Raw genomic sequence first — 16,422 nt, 5'->3', positions numbered from 1 at the left:
CAAAATCATATAAATACATAAGTTTTTGAACAATATCAGAGGTCGGCAACGGTCTTTCCTCTATAATACTAAGATAATATGGGAATATTTCAGCATTTTTTTCCCTTATACATATAATAATTAATCATTTTCATATGTATATTATTTAATTTACTCGTATAATTGCCAAAATCCTATGAAGACATAAGAGAATACAATATGAGAGGTCGGCGCAACCATAATATAGTAGTTGATGACGAGGTGTTTGGCAACTTGATACAATTCTTTAAAAAGTCTTTATATTAATTATATGATAGGGACAATATCATATGCGTCACTAAATTGATGACGAGGTGTTTGGCAACGTGACACAAATCATTAAAGTCTTTATATTAATTATATGATAGAGACAATATCATATGCGTCACTAAATTGATGACGAGGTATTTGGCAACTTGATAGAATTCTTTAAAGTCTTTATATCAAAAATTATATGATAGGGACAATATCATATGCGTCACTAAATTGATGACGAGGTGTTTGGCAACTTGACACAATTCATTAAAGTCTTTATATTAATTATATGATAGAGACAATATCATATGCGTCACTAAATTGATGACGAGGTATTTGGCAACTTGATATAATTCTTTAAAGTCTTTATATCAAATATTATATGATAGGGACAATATCATATGCGTCACTAAATTGATGACGAGGTGTTTGGCAACTTGACACAATTCATTAAAGTCTTTATATTAATTATATGATAGGGACAATATCATATGCGTCACTAAATTGATGACGAGGTATTTGGCAACTTGATACAATTCTTTAAAGTTTTATATCAAAAATTATATGATAGGGACAATATCATATGCGTCACTAAATTGATGACGAGGTGTTTGGCAACTTGACACAATTCATTAAAGTCTTTATATTAATTATATGATAGGGACAATATCATATGCGTCACTAAATTGATGACGAGGTATTTGGCAACTTGATACAATTCTTTAAAGTTTTTATATCAAAAATTATATGATAGGGACAATATCATATGCGTCACTAAATTGATGACGAGGTGTTTGGCAACTTGACACAATTCATTAAAGTCTTTATATTAATTATATGATAGAGACAATATCATATGCGTCACTAAATTGATGACGAGGTATTTGGCAACTTGATATAATTCTTTAAAGTCTTTATATCAAAAATTATATGATAGGGACAATATCATATGCGTCACTAAATTGATGACGAGGTGTTTGGCAACTTGACACAATTCATTAAAGTCTTTATATTAATTATATGATAGGGACAATATCATATGCGTCACTAAATTGATGACGAGGTATTTGGCAACTTGATACAATTCTTTAAAGTTTTTATATCAAAAATTATATGATAGGGACAATATCATATGCGTCACTAAATTGATGACGAGGTGTTTGGCAACTTGACACAATTCATTAAAGTCTTTATATTAATTATATGATAGGGACAATATCATATGCGTCACTAAATTGATGACGAGGTATTTGGCAACGTGATAGAATTCTTTAAAGTCTTTATATCAAAAATTATACGATAGGGACAATATCATATGCGTCACTAAATTGATGACGAGGTATTTGGCAACTTGATATAATTCTTTAAAGTCTTTATATCAAAAATTATATGATAGGGACAATATCATATGCGTCACTAAATTGATGACGAGGTGTTTGTTTGGCTACAGGAAAAATCATTTATTTATCGAATCATCAAGCAAAGGATAAGCTTCAGTGGATCGCAGTATGGCAGCTGCTCAACCACTTACAACACCTTGCCTGTTACAAAAGTCGTTTACAATTGATTCTAGCTTTGTCATTGTATTAAATAATGCTTTTATATGTAACTAGCGCGGCATCAGGTGATCGAAGATCCTCCTAATTTACTATGTTACAAATTACATTGGCATCACATCCATTGTCGTTTATAAAATAAATTATAAACTTTAAATGGTTTAGAAGCCATACAATGCAAATTGCCCCTTATTTATCATTGCAGTCCAGCACGGATACGACCTTAGAGGCGTTCAGGCATAATCCAACGGACGTAGCGTCATACCACTGTTCGCTCGAACAAGTATTGTGCCATTGGTCCGTACCTGCGGTTCCTCTCGTACTACGCAGGAATGCTGTCGCAACAACGTTTTGTCATTAGTAGGGTAAAACTAACCTGTCTCACGACGGTCTAAACCCAGCTCACGTTCCCTTGCATGGGTGAACAATCCAACGCTTGGTGAATTTTGCTTCACAATGATAGGAAGAGCCGACATCGAAGGATCAAAAAGCGACGTCGCTATGAACGCTTGGCCGCCACAAGCCAGTTATCCCTATGGTAACTTTTCTGACACCTCTTGTTAAAAACTCTTTAAACCAAAAGGATCGATAGGCCGAGCTTTTGCTGTCCCTGTGTGTACTGAACACCGAGATCAAGTCAGCATTTGCCCTTTTGCTCTATGTGTGGTTTCTGTCCGCACTGAGCTGGCCTTGGGACACCTCCGTTATTATTTGAGAGATGTACCGCCCCAGTCAAACTCCCTACCTGGCAATGTCCTTGAATTGGATCATACCTGAGTAATTGGAGTTATACCAAATTTTCAAATCAAAAATACATAAATGCATCGTTTTATTAAAGAATTTGTTTGCGATTATATAACAAACTCGTGATACTTTGATCAAGAAGCTTGCATCAAAACCCAATACCATAAGATATAATAAATATATCCGTATAATGGCTAGGAAATGATACACGTTCCATTTAATCAAGTAAGTAAGGAAACAATAAGAGTAGTGGTATTTCATTGACGATACCAAACCGAGGTCTAATATCTCCCACTTATTCTACACCTCTTATGTCTCCTTACACTGCCAGATTAGAGTCAAGCTCAAAAGGGTCTTCTTTCCCCGCTAATTATTCCAAGCCCGTTCCCTTGGCTGTGGTTTCGCTAGATAGTAGATAGGGACAACGACGCCGACTTTTTCAGATCTCTCCGAACTTGTTTTACGTGGCGTGTTCCACACTGAAGGGATTACAACCACGACACCCTGAACACCCACAAGTGGTGCATGTATCAACATGGTGTATGTGTCTGGATACGCCAGACAAGCGTCCCGGACTAGAAGCTATAGCTATGTACATAGCGACCACCCCGGTAGCAATTCGAGTACTTGCTTGCCGGGCAAGCACTCCCCCTTGCTGAGGAGCGAGATCTACCTAAAATCTCTACTGATCTCTGGGTCACAGCACCCGAGTTTTGCGCAACTAGCACCGTAACTCAAACGTCGAACACGAAGCTCTACCCGCGATATGGGTACCAACCACAGCCACCACGATACTCCCACCAGGGGCCTACCTCAATGTGCAGTCTTGGATAGCTGCACAACCGTCGGTACCGAAAGAGAGGCTCGGTGGGCCTCCTCCTTTTGCTCCGACAAGCAGGGTTAGAGGGACCTATGGCTATATTAGTCGCCTCTTACGACAAGCAATAGCGGACTGTGGAAGTATTCTCGCCCGCTAACCACACGGCGAAGTTGTTGGGCTAAACACCCCTCCTCCTACGGAACACTTCGTCCGCAAACACTGCCACCGTGAGTCCTCTGTTGATCTTCCAGGATTCTATCGAAGTCCAGTTTTCGCCAAGGCGCTGCACTCCAAGTCCATCGAGGTTCCGCAAATCTGCATATAGGGGGCAAGCGCACAATATGTGCATCCAGTCCTCATATGGATCTCCACAGCGCAAGCCAGTGGTATCGCTGAGGCTCTCCCTTGCAAAAATGCGTTAAACGACCCGTGACCTGTCAGCAGGTAAGACGTCCTCATCGAGAATCCAAATCTTGATCCCGATAGGCGAGAGTGACATATGGGATGAATTTATGCGTCACCCGTCCTGGTTCGCTGTCATCATCCCATCTGTTCTGCCAACTCTGCAGTAAGCACTCTTCTAGCGAGTCTTCCTCTGCTTCCAGCTTAGACACGTAGTGTCCTCGTCATATAGCCAGTCTTCTCCTCCAGCGGGTATCCACGCTTCAGCTTGTATTTGACCGCTAAAAACTTAGCAGCCAAGTCAAGCGGGGAGCTCCACCAAGTACCTGCAGTGCCACTGTGGACACTGTTCGGCATACCGAAAGGCATCCAAGCAGGATTAGCCTCTGGCAGGAGGCTAGTCGTCTCCGGGCGGCTACTTGCTCGGCGGTGTCATACCATACCGGGGCACCAAACAGCACACAAAGGTGCCATGAGTCCGTCATATATGGTCCGCCTGGCTCGAGACTGAAGCCCCAGTCGGCTCGAAGCACCGCGCCAATGCTCCAACGACTCCGGTCATCCGCTGGCGAAGCGAAGCTATGTGCGTGAGGAATTTCATTCCTTCACTGACCGTGATGCCAAGGTACCGACAGCTACGCACATACGGAAGTTCGCTCCAGCAAACTCACCGTAGGCGCACGTCTCAAGGCACCTTTTAGCAGCATTATTACCGTCTTGCTGGTCGAGACGGCAACGCCAACTTCCGCTCCCCACGCTTCTACGATGGACATCAGCTGTGCTCCTTTTTCCTCTAGCATAGCTCGGGAATTTCCCTCGACGAGAAGCAGCAAGTCATCAGCGTATGCACTCAGCTGGCAATACGCTGGAGACGCTGAAGCAGTACATCCATCAGAATGTCCCAGATAAATGGGCCACTGATGACCCCTGCGGGCAGCCTCTAGTTACCGTACTTCCACAGTACCGGAACTGCTTCGGATCACTGCTCTTCGGCCGGAGAAAAAGCTCTGCCACAAGCCCATCTCCCGGCATCCCAAGTCTGCTAGTCGGCGGAGTGCAGCACTCCATTCGACGTTGTCGAATGCTCCTTTGAAGTCCACGAATGTGCCGAGCACGTATTGCGCCGGGCTGGCACAAACACTGCTCTTCACGTGTCTCCAAGCATCCTCCACACATCGTCCTTGGCGAAATCCAAACTGCCATCTGCAGCCTTCCGGAAGAACTTCTCTCACACGATTCACCATGATGGCCTCGAGCACCTTACCAAAGACTGGCAGCAAGCATATTCCTCTATATGAGGAGGGCTCACACTTGTCCTTATCTGGCCCTTTGAGCAGCGAGACAACTCGTGGGCACTTCCACTCAGCGGGAAAGTATCCTAATCGGATGCATCGGGAAAACAACGATGCTAGGTGCTCGGGTATGGCGCGCCAGACTGCCTTGCAGATAGTGCCATTGATGCCGTCCAAGCCGGGAGAGCGCCTGCTCTTCAACCGGGCAACACATGCATCAACCTCGAATTCTTCGAGGCCGGTGGGACTTCCTCCGCGATGGCAGTCGGTGCTTCGGACTCCGCAACTGGGAAGAAATTGCGGAGGAGCACTCGTGCACAGTCACCCCAATCTGTGATGAGCTCGCCATTCACGCGGAGGCACCCAATCTCCGTGCACTTTCTGCGGCCTCGGCAAATCTTGTAGACGCGCCCCCATGGGTCGTCGGCATGATCTCCCACGAAGCGTTCCAGTCATCCATTTTTCGCCCTCCCAATGAGCTTCTTGTAGTTTGCTGAGGCCCGCCTCAGCTCGACCACTACACGCTCTATAGCGGCACCGTCATCACGACGCCTTCCATCTTGGAGTAGGCGACGAAGTCTCCGGACTTCGCGCCTTGCAGCGCAGAGGTCGGCAGTCCACCAACGTGCTCTCCTGTTGGGCGATCGAATTGACTTTCTTCCCAGCGCAATATCACATACATTATGTACTATACTGCGCAGGGTCGAAACTTGCTGGTCCAACGGCGACTCTGAGAAGTTTTCCGGAAGTTCGGCTGCTCTACTCACCATTTCCTCCTTGAACAATCGCCAACGTGCATTGGAGAAGTTCCAGGACGGCACAGGAGCTATGCTCTCAACTGCGCGCGCGGTAGTTGGTTCGGCCACAACAGTAATGATGTTGTGGTCACTCAATTCCCACTCGTCCACTCTCCACTCATATGTGGCCCACATAGATGCTGCCTCATTGACGATTGTCACGTCGATATCGCTAGTAGCTCTGTGATTGTCGAACGTGTACACCTCTGTTGACTGGTTTAGGGCGGCGACTCTTGCCTCCAGCATCCACTCTGACAGCAGCTCACCCCGTCTGTAGTTAGCTTGCCCCTCGGCCATGACGAGAGAGTTTGCTAAGCCACATGGGGGACACTGCATTCGCGTCGAGGCCCAGGATTGCGGGGGTTCTGCTGGCCTGCAGCAGGACCGCATCCATGTACCGGAGGTACGGTTCCAGAGGTGCATCGAACTGGCAGTATGCGGCGCAAAGGAAGATTGAGCCAAAGCTCCCTTTAACGACCAGACATACGCCATAATCCGTGGTGAGGGTCTCCACTGGCATACAGATGGCTTCCTGTTGATCTACTAGGATGGCTGCCTTCCCTCGCCGATCGGTGAAAATTCTCATTCCTTCAGGCAGCACATCCATTCCGTCCCCGCCGAGATACGGCTCCTGCACCAGCGCGAACATAGACTCCGATCTCCTGAGTCGGACTCCGAGCTCGATGGTCGCAGCTCTGCCTCGGCCACAGTTCGCTTGGATGAAGCTAAACATTAATGTCTAGCTTGCACCCTCGCCAGCAACGCCCCGTATATCGGGCACACGTTCGAGAGCATGTAATGCCCCGAGGGTTGCCCTCTGTGACGGCAGTTCCGGCAGTCCACCGGGTTTTGGCACTTTGCCGCGGTGTGGCCTTGTTGCCCGCACTGGCGGCAGACATTGTCCTTCTGCCGGCATTCGCTGACCTTGTGGTCGAAACCCACGCATCTGTGGCAGGCGTATGTGCGGACCTGTGCTCGGCATCGGAATGAGAACCACTTGATGTAGACACGACCTACATCAAGCTTCGCCATCGCGCGGTCGTCTACCTCTAGCGTTACATTTACTGTGGCGCCGTCGGTTACCGACCACGCCTTGGTCACCAGGTGCACGGACTTCTTAAATTGGGACATAGTCATTTCGCTGTCGAAGTTATTTCCATGCAGCTCCTGCATGAATTCCTCAGGGCCGATAGCTGTGTCGACGTCATAGACGACGACCTTCGGCTTCTCGGCCGCATTCCGTGCCACATTTAGCCCAACTTCAGCGAACCTCTTTGATGCTACCACCTTCTGCAGCTCTCCAACTGAAGGAGTACGAATGATCGCACCACCACCTCGACGGAGCTCACGTACCTCATGTACTCTGACTCCGAGGGAGGGTGCAACCATCGTTCGCACCTTTTCCGCTATAGCTTTCCCCGATAGCGCAGGGTCGTCGCACTTCACCACCGCTGACCACGTCTCGCGAACCTTGGTGGTCCGCGGGGCAGCGATGGGTGCAACCTGTGGCATCTGGGGAGCATTGGCGGCCGTATTCTTTAACGGATTCGACGACGGGGGGGGGGCGGCATAGCGAGCCGCGTCTCTTTCTCACACCGGAGCATTAACGCCAGCACCAGCTCATCGTAGCGGCTGATAGCATACGAGAGCTCTTCCGTGTCCACTTCTCCTAGGCTGCGGAAGCTGCTTCTCACCATGCGCTGGGTGGCCGACAGCTCTGCCATCATGGCTGCTTGCCCAGCACGGGCGGCAGCGGTAGCGGCGTGGCAGTGGTGGCAACAATTTTAGCAGCAGTGGAAACGGCGGAGGCAGCAGTGTGGTCGGCAGCAGGGGCAGCAGTAGGATCAACAGCGGTGGCAGCAGCGTGGGGGGGCAGCATCGATGGCAGCGTTGCCGTAGCCGCCCGGGCGTCCTCCAGCGACGAAAACGCCTCCTCCAGTACACCAACGGGTTCTGGCACTCCATTCGATGCATTTCGTGCGTCTTAGCCGAAGGGCTTTCTGCGCCTCGTTGGATTCCTCGAGCACTACTTCCGCTCAAGGCACTCGCGCTGCTGTCGCTCTGATCGGCATAACTCGATGGTGGCTCCTCCTACCGTCGACGCCAGCAACCGTATGCTCGTTTGCTCAGTGACAAAAGGTAGATGCTCTAGAGCTCCACCTATCGGTAGCGTCTGGTAGCACTAAAACTGTCCCTATACACAAACCCTAGCAGTGACTGCCACCAATAAGCTTTTTGACAGCTGCTCAAAAAGCTTACTCGAAAACTTACTCGTAAGCTCGCCTCGCAGCACGTGCGGAGTGGAAAATTTCCAATAGTTTATTGTTAATAATTTCCAAACCGCTTGTTTTTAACACTCGACAATTTTCACTCGACTTCGCGGAGCACTAAATCACCGATTTAATTACTTTCCAACAAAGGAAAACTTAGTTATTCGCAATCTGTACACGAGCGCAACGAAAACACGTCCGTCGTTTAATCCATTCATGCGCGTCACTAATTAGATGAGAGGCATTTGGCTAGCACGTGCGGAGTGGAAAATTTCCAATAGTTTATTGTTAATAATTTCCAAACCGCTTGTTTTAACACTCGACAATTTTCACTCGACTTCCGCGGAGCACTAAATCACCGATTTAATTACTTTCCAACAAGGAAAACTTAGTTATTCGCAATCTGTACACGAGCGCAACGAAAACACGTCCGTCGTTAATCCATTCATGCGCGTCACTAATTAGATGACGAGGCATTTGGCTACCTTAAGAGAGTCATAGTTACTCCCGCCGTTGACCCGCGCTTACTTGAATTTCTTCACTTTGACATCAGAGCACTGGGCAGAAATCACATTGTGTCAACACCCGCTAGGGCCATCACAATGCTTTGTTTTAATTAGACAGTCGGATTCCCCAAGTCCGTGCCAGTTCTGAATTGATTGTTAATTGATAATCGTTATAATTGATAAGAACTAATTGGTTTAACCCAAATAGTATTCTTAAAAATTTTAGCAAGAAAGTTCCACAATTGGCTACGTAACTAAACTATCCGGGGAACAAGTAACTAACATAAATGCTAGAAACTCTATTTACCCAGAACGAGCACATAAACCATGTTATTGTTTCCCAATCAAGCCCGACTATCTCAATCTTCAGAGCCAATCCTTATCCCGAAGTTACGGATCTAATTTGCCGACTTCCCTTACCTACATTATTCTATCGACTAGAGACTCTTCACCTTGGAGACCAGCTGCGGATATTGGTACGGCCTGTTGAGAAGTTTGCGTGTCCCCACCATAAATTTTCAAGGTCCGAGGAGAAAATATCGACACAACAGTATATGTCATGCTCTTCTAGCCCATCTACCATATCTCTCTGCGAAAGACTTCCATGGTAGTACGGCTATAAAACAGAAAAGAAAACTCTTCCGATATCTCTCGACGGCTTCTTTATGGTCGTTCCTGTTGCCAGGATGAGCACGAGGCCCATATTTAATAACAAACGGATACAACAGGTTACGGAATTGGAACCGTATTCCCTTTCGTTCAAAATTATTCAAGTGTATTATATTCGCTTTGTTTATATAGTTAGGCATTTTTGTTTTACTTGAAAATTTTCGGCTTTCGCCTTGAACTTAGGACCGACTAACTCGTGATCAACCACTGTTCACACGAAACCCTTCTCCACTTCAGTCCTCCAAGGTCTCATTCGATTATTTGCTACTACCACCAAGATCTGTACCAATGGCAGCTCCATGCAGGCTTACGCCAAACACTTCTACGCATACCATTGTACCTTCCTACTCACTAAAGTTTCAAAATTTATATCACAAGTAATATAAATCATCTACTTTAGCGGTAATGTATAGGTATACAACTTAAGCGCCATCCATTTTAAGGGCTAGTTGCTTCGGCAGGTGAGTTGTTACACACTCCTTAGCGGATTTCGACTTCCATGATCACCGTCCTGCTGTTTTAAGCAACCAACGCCTTTCATGGTATCTGCATGAGTTGTTAATTTGGGCACCGTAACATTACGTTTGGTTCATCCCACAGCGCCAGTTCTGCTTACCAAAAGTGGCCCACTGGGCACATTATATCATAACCTTGAACTTCATATCAAGAAAGTTAAGGTTCTTACCCATTTAAAGTTTGAGAATAGGTTAAGATCGTTTCGACCCTAAGGCCTCTAATCATTCGCTTTACCAGATAAGATTATTTTATATAATATTAAAATGCACCAGCTATCCTGAGGGAAACTTCGGAAGGAACCAGCTACTAGATGGTTCGATTGGTCTTTCGCCCCTATACTCAATTCTGACAATCGATTTGCACGTCAGAACTGTTTCGGTCTTCCATCAGGGTTTCCCCTGACTTCAACCTGATCAAGTATAGTTCACCATCTTTCGGGTCACAGCATATATGCTCAAGGTACGTTCCAGTTAGAGGCATAAATAATATAAATATACATTATACATAACTATATAGAACGCCCCGGGATTGTGTTAATTAGCTATAAATAGCTAAAAAACTAATCCCATTATTAGTCAAGTTAATTACGCTATTAGGTTTACATCCCAATAACTTGCACATATGTTAGACTCCTTGGTCCGTGTTTCAAGACGGGTCCCGAAGGTATCCTGAATCTTTCGCATTGTTAATCATACAAGAGCATATAATAAACACAAAAATCAATGATAATTATGCCATTATATAATTCCGAAAAATTAACGCTCTGTAATAATATAAATCTATCAGCACTTTATCAAATTAATAACATTTATTCTGTGTTAAAATGCAAGCAATTTAATTGGAATAAACTATAAGTTATATTTTATGATAAATTTGGGATATGCTAATAGATTACAATGTCCTTATATGGAAAAAATGCACATTATTCTTAATAATATTATTTAAATATTACAATTTTAATGATGAATTTTCCATAACGGATATTCAGGTTCATCGGGCTTAACCTCTAAGCAGTTTCACGTACTGTTTAACTCTCTATTCAGAGTTCTTTTCAACTTTCCCTCACGGTACTTGTTTACTATCGGTCTCATGGTTATATTTAGTTTTAGATGGAGTTTACCACCCACTTAGTGCTGCACTATCAAGCAACACGACTCTTTGGAAACATCATCTAGTAATCATTAACGTTATACGGGCCTGGCACCCTCTATGGGTAAATGGCCTCATTTAAGAAGGACTTAAATCATTAATTTCTCATACTAGAATATTGACGCTCCATACACTGCATCTCACATTTGCCATATAGACAAAGTGACTTAGTGCTGAACTGTTTTCTTTTCGCTCGCCGCTACTAAGAAAATCCTTGTTAGTTTCTTTTCCTCCCCTAATTAATATGCTTAAATTCAGGGGTAGTCCCATATGTTGAGGTTGTATATATAACTATTTTTGCCATAAATTCTTTATATATAAATGATAAAACAATCAATTAAATTCGTTATAAATAGTTCCAATAGTTCTTGTAAGCAAGTTATTTTTTATCCATTTAACGAACCAACGAAGAATAATAACAAAACCAAGATTTTTCTTTTTCCGAATCATTAATAAGAGACAATTCTAGATGAAAAATATTTCAATTTTTTATGCTAGACATTTCTCAGTATTATTTGATTGAAAAAGAAAATATTTCTCTTCGTTTCACATTCAATGTGAGATAATGTTTTCATTTCTTTTTTAATATTATGAATAAATCATTATTTAATCCAATAATATACCATATGCTTATAAAAAATTTATAAACAACTTAATTACACAACCCTCAACCATATGTAGTCCAAGCAGCACTATAAAATTAATTAAAGTACATAACAGCATGGACTGCGATATGCGTTCAAAATGTCGATGTTCATGTGTCCTGCAGTTCACACGATGACGCACAGTTTGCTGCGTTCTTCATCGACCCATGAGCCGAGTGATCCACCGCTTAGAGTTTTATAATTCATTTTTATATAATATCAATATTGTTTTTATTGAAAGAAATTAAAAATACACCATTTTACTGGCATATATCAATTCCTTCAATAAATTTATTTTTATACCTAAAAATAAATGTTGCGATATGTCTTAGTTTCATATAAGCATTATGTATCATAAAAATCTGGTTATGGTTTGCTATTTTGGGTGACACATACTGCAAAATTTATATAAAACATTAACCTGATGGATGACAGGTACAAACATTGTATATTTTAGGTTGTTGCATTAGCCAACGTATGCTCATAACATAGATGAACAATACATATTCGCAACGCGTGTATATTATGGTCCATATACACACACACTTATTTTGAATACCACATTCAAAATTATTTTAATTTTAATTCGACTTCTACTTTCAAATTTTGTTCAGTTTCTTCGATTTCCATTTTCGAGAATTTGTTTTTATAGGAAACGCCATTGTTGTAGTAGGTACTGCCACAAATACGCACAACAACATTAATAATGTTAAAGTCTTTTTATGAGGTTGCCAAGCCCCACATATAAAATAAAAGCCATCTTCATTTTATTTTGACTTTAACTTTTGATTCCGTGGAATCATTTTGTAATATTTTTATTTTGGTAAATTGTATTTATTTGTATTATAACAAATGTTTATTAACGATAAGGATATTATACAATAATGATCCTTCCGCAGGTTCACCTACGGAAACCTTGTTACGACTTTTACTTCCTCTAAATAATCAAGTTCGGTCAACTTTTGCGAAAACAACCGTAACACGCAAGGCGTCACAGTGATCACGTCCGGAGACCTCACTAAATAATTCAATCGGTAGTAGCGACGGGCGGTGTGTACAAAGGGCAGGGACGTAATCAATGCGAGTTAATGACTCACACTTACTGGGAATTCCAAGTTCATGTGAACAGTTTCAGTTCACAATCCCAAGCATGAAAGTGGTTCAGCGGTTTACCCGGACCTCTCGGTCTAGGAAATACACGTTGATACTTTCATTGTAGCGCGCGTGCAGCCCAGGACATCTAAGGGCATCACAGACCTGTTATTGCTCAATCTCATTATTGCTAGACGCAATTTGTCCATTTAAGAAGCTAGTGTCCTTATAATGGGACAAACCAACAGGTACGGCTCCACTTACATAAACACATTCAAACACAATAAACATTTTACTGCCACCATGAATGAAGGCTACATAAGCTTCAGCACCATAATCCTGAAGATATCTATTTAATATATTTGAGTCTCGTTCGTTATCGGAATTAACCAGACAAATCACTCCACGAACTAAGAACGGCCATGCACCACCACCCATAGATTCGAGAAAGAGCTATCAATCTGTCTTACACACTTATGTTCGGACCTGGTAAGTTTTCCCGTGTTGAGTCAAATTAAGCCGCAGGCTCCACTCCTGGTGTGCCCTTCCGTCAATTCCTTTAAGTTTCAGCTTTGCAACCATACTTCCCCCGGAGCCCAAAAGCTTTGGTTTCCCGGAAGCGACTGAGAGAGCCATAAAAGTAGCTACACCCAATTGCTAGCTGGCATCGTTTATGGTTAGAACTAGGGCGGTATCTGATCGCCTTCGAACCTCTAACTTTCGTTCTTGATTAATGAAAACATCTTTGGCAAATGCTTTCGCTTAAGTTAGTCTTACGACGGTCCAAGAATTTCACCTCTCGCGTCGTAATACTAATGCCCCCAAACTGCTTCTATTAATCATTACCTCTTGATCTGAAAACCAATGAAAGCAGAACAGAGGTCTTATTTCATTATCCCATGCACAGAATATTCAGGCATTTGAAGCCTGCTTTAAGCACTCTAATTTGTTCAAAGTAATAGTACCGGCCCACAATAACACTCGTTTAAGAGCACTAGTGCAGGTTTTTAAATAGGAGGAACATATGAAAAAATACAAGTATTTAATCACATATAAGAACTCCACCGGTAATACGCTTACATACATAAAGGTATAGTACTAACCACAATTGTAAGTTGTACTACCCGTATGAAGCACAAGTTCAACTACGAACGTTTTAACCGCAACAACTTTAATATACGCTATTGGAGCTGGAATTACCGCGGCTGCTGGCACCAGACTTGCCCTCCAATTGGTCCTTGTTAAAGGATTTAAAGTGTACTCATTCCAATTACAGGGCCTCGGATATGAGTCCTGTATTGTTATTTTTCGTCACTACCTCCCCGAGCTGGGAGTGGGTAATTTACGCGCCTGCTGCCTTCCTTAGATGTGGTAGCCGTTTCTCAGGCTCCCTCTCCGGAATCGAACCCTGATTCCCCGTTACCCGTTGCAACCATGGTAGTCCTAGATACTACCATCAAAAGTTGATAGGGCAGACATTTGAAAGATCTGTCGTCGGTACAAGACCATACGATCTGCATGTTATCTAGAGTTCAACCATATAACGATCTTGCGATCGCTTGGTTTTAGCCTAATAAAAGCACATGTCCCATAAGGTTCATGTTTTAATTGCATGTATTAGCTCTAGAATTACCACAGTTATCCAAGTAACTGTTAACGATCTAAGGAACCATAACTGATATAATGAGCCTTTTGCGGTTTCACTTTTAATTCGTGTGTACTTAGACATGCATGGCTTAATCTTTGAGACAAGCATATAACTACTGGCAGGATCAACCAGAATATGTTTTTCCTTCATATTCCATTCATATATTTTGAATCGAAATAAGCAATATAATAGATATATAGATATATAGATTTTTCACTTTATATAATTCCATGATTTTTATTATATTGAATAAAATTCAATATTTCGCCTTTGGGTAAAATTTTAAATATATAAGTAAAAAAATCCATTCGATTACGGCCATTTTTATATAGCATTCGTAATCCATATTTTCATTTTTAATTTATACTTGTTTTACCAATATAACAAGAATTTCATCTAATTATTGTAATATATATATTTCTATAATTTTATCTTTTTATACATACATATTTCATTATAAAATATCATTTTATTTCCAACATACATAATTATTGTATCCACACATGTACAATTTTTGTTTAACCAATATAATATTAAGTTAAATCATTTGCATTTTGAAGATAAATTTAAAATTTATCTCTTTTCATATATATCTCTGGTAATATATAACATAAAACCAAGCGCATATGATAATATTTCCACATTTAATATATAATTTTATATTTCTTTCATAAGAATCCATATTTGTATTATACCGTAACGATATAATAATCCAACTATACGGCAGGTAATAAATTAATATTTGCCTGCCTCCAAAAATTAACGATAATATATGGAAACGATTTGTTATTCTATATATAATAGAAACTTGACTTTTGTTTCAACGATATTATCTATAAAGCGTATATTCCTATTATCCGCGGAGCCAAGTCCCGTGTTCTATAGAACTGAGAAACAAATTTGTACGGATAATAATATACTTTATTGTATGTAACCAATATAAACAATCCGAAATAAATATTTCGAATAATGCGGGAGGTCGGCAACCACTGCCTACCTATAGTAGTTTTTGAACCCGCTGTCCTCAAAGCGGGTATTTTCAATTCCGTTTGCCACCTACGATTCTCTTATATCTTTATAGGATTTTTTTTTTTTTTTTCCATTATTCATATATAATATGATTATTTTTTCCCTTATACATATAATAATTAATCATTTTCATATGTATATTTTTAATTTTTGCCAAAATCATATGAATACATAAGTTTTGAACAATGAGAGGTCGGCAACCACTGCCTACCTATAGTAGTTTTTGAACCCTCTGTCGTAATTCCGGTCGTTTACACTACTATACCCTCTCACTATAATGGCTTTTCTCTATAATACTAAGAGAATGTGGGATATTTTCAGCATTTTTTCCCTTATACATATAATAATTAATCATTTTCATATGTATATTATTTAATTTACTCATATTATTGCCAAAATCATATGAATACATAAGTTTTGAACAATATGAGAGGTCGGCAACCACTGCCTACCTATAGTAGTTTTTGAACCCTCTGTCGTAATTCCGGTCGTTTACACTACTATACCTCTCACTATAATGGCTTTTCTCTATAATACTAAGAGAATGTGGGATATTTTCAGCATTTTTTCCCTTATACATATAATAATTAATCATTTTCATATGTATATTATTTAATTTACTCATATTATTGCCAAAATCATATGAATACATAAGTTTTGGGCAAGGGTGCCCCTTAGGAATTTTTCAATATATTTTTAATAAAAATTTTTTAAATTATTGATTTCTTTGCTCCTAATTTTTTTTCTTTTTCATATAAATAAAAAAATCATATATATTCCAATACCAAACACCAAATTTACCTGGTTTTTCTGTAATAACAAAATAAAAATATTACCCGTGCTTTCATTTTTTTACAACCGTCAATAATTCCATCTCTCCTTTAATAATATATACCTTTTTTATAATATTATATCGTACGGATATAGAAATAAACATCTCCCAACCGGGATAATACCAGGCGTATGGTATTGCAATAGCTTTTCTCTATAATACTAACAGCATATACATACATAT

General features: G+C 41.4%; 2 non-coding genes and 1 pseudogene across 2 annotated transcripts; all 3 read right to left on the bottom strand.

Moving 5' to 3' along the window:
- Positions 1 to 1,740: 1,740 nt before the first annotated feature.
- LOC117149067 lies at positions 1,741 to 11,276 on the bottom strand (annotated as a pseudogene).
- Positions 11,277 to 11,655: 379 nt separating this feature from the next.
- LOC117149065 lies at positions 11,656 to 11,834 on the bottom strand. The gene has a single exon (XR_004460032.1). It is a non-coding gene; the product is annotated as a 5.8S ribosomal RNA (ribosomal RNA).
- A 686-nt stretch (positions 11,835 to 12,520) lies between these two features.
- Positions 12,521 to 14,513, bottom strand: LOC117149061. The gene has a single exon (XR_004460028.1). It is a non-coding gene; the product is annotated as a small subunit ribosomal RNA (ribosomal RNA).
- Positions 14,514 to 16,422: the final 1,909 nt, after the last annotated feature.

This window comes from Drosophila mauritiana, unplaced genomic scaffold, assembly GCF_004382145.1.
Source record: "Drosophila mauritiana strain mau12 unplaced genomic scaffold, ASM438214v1 U_13, whole genome shotgun sequence".
Classification (NCBI taxonomy): domain Eukaryota; kingdom Metazoa; phylum Arthropoda; class Insecta; order Diptera; family Drosophilidae; genus Drosophila; species Drosophila mauritiana.
Note: the sequence above shows the minus strand (reverse complement) of the source record. Positions and strands in the feature narration are given on the sequence as shown.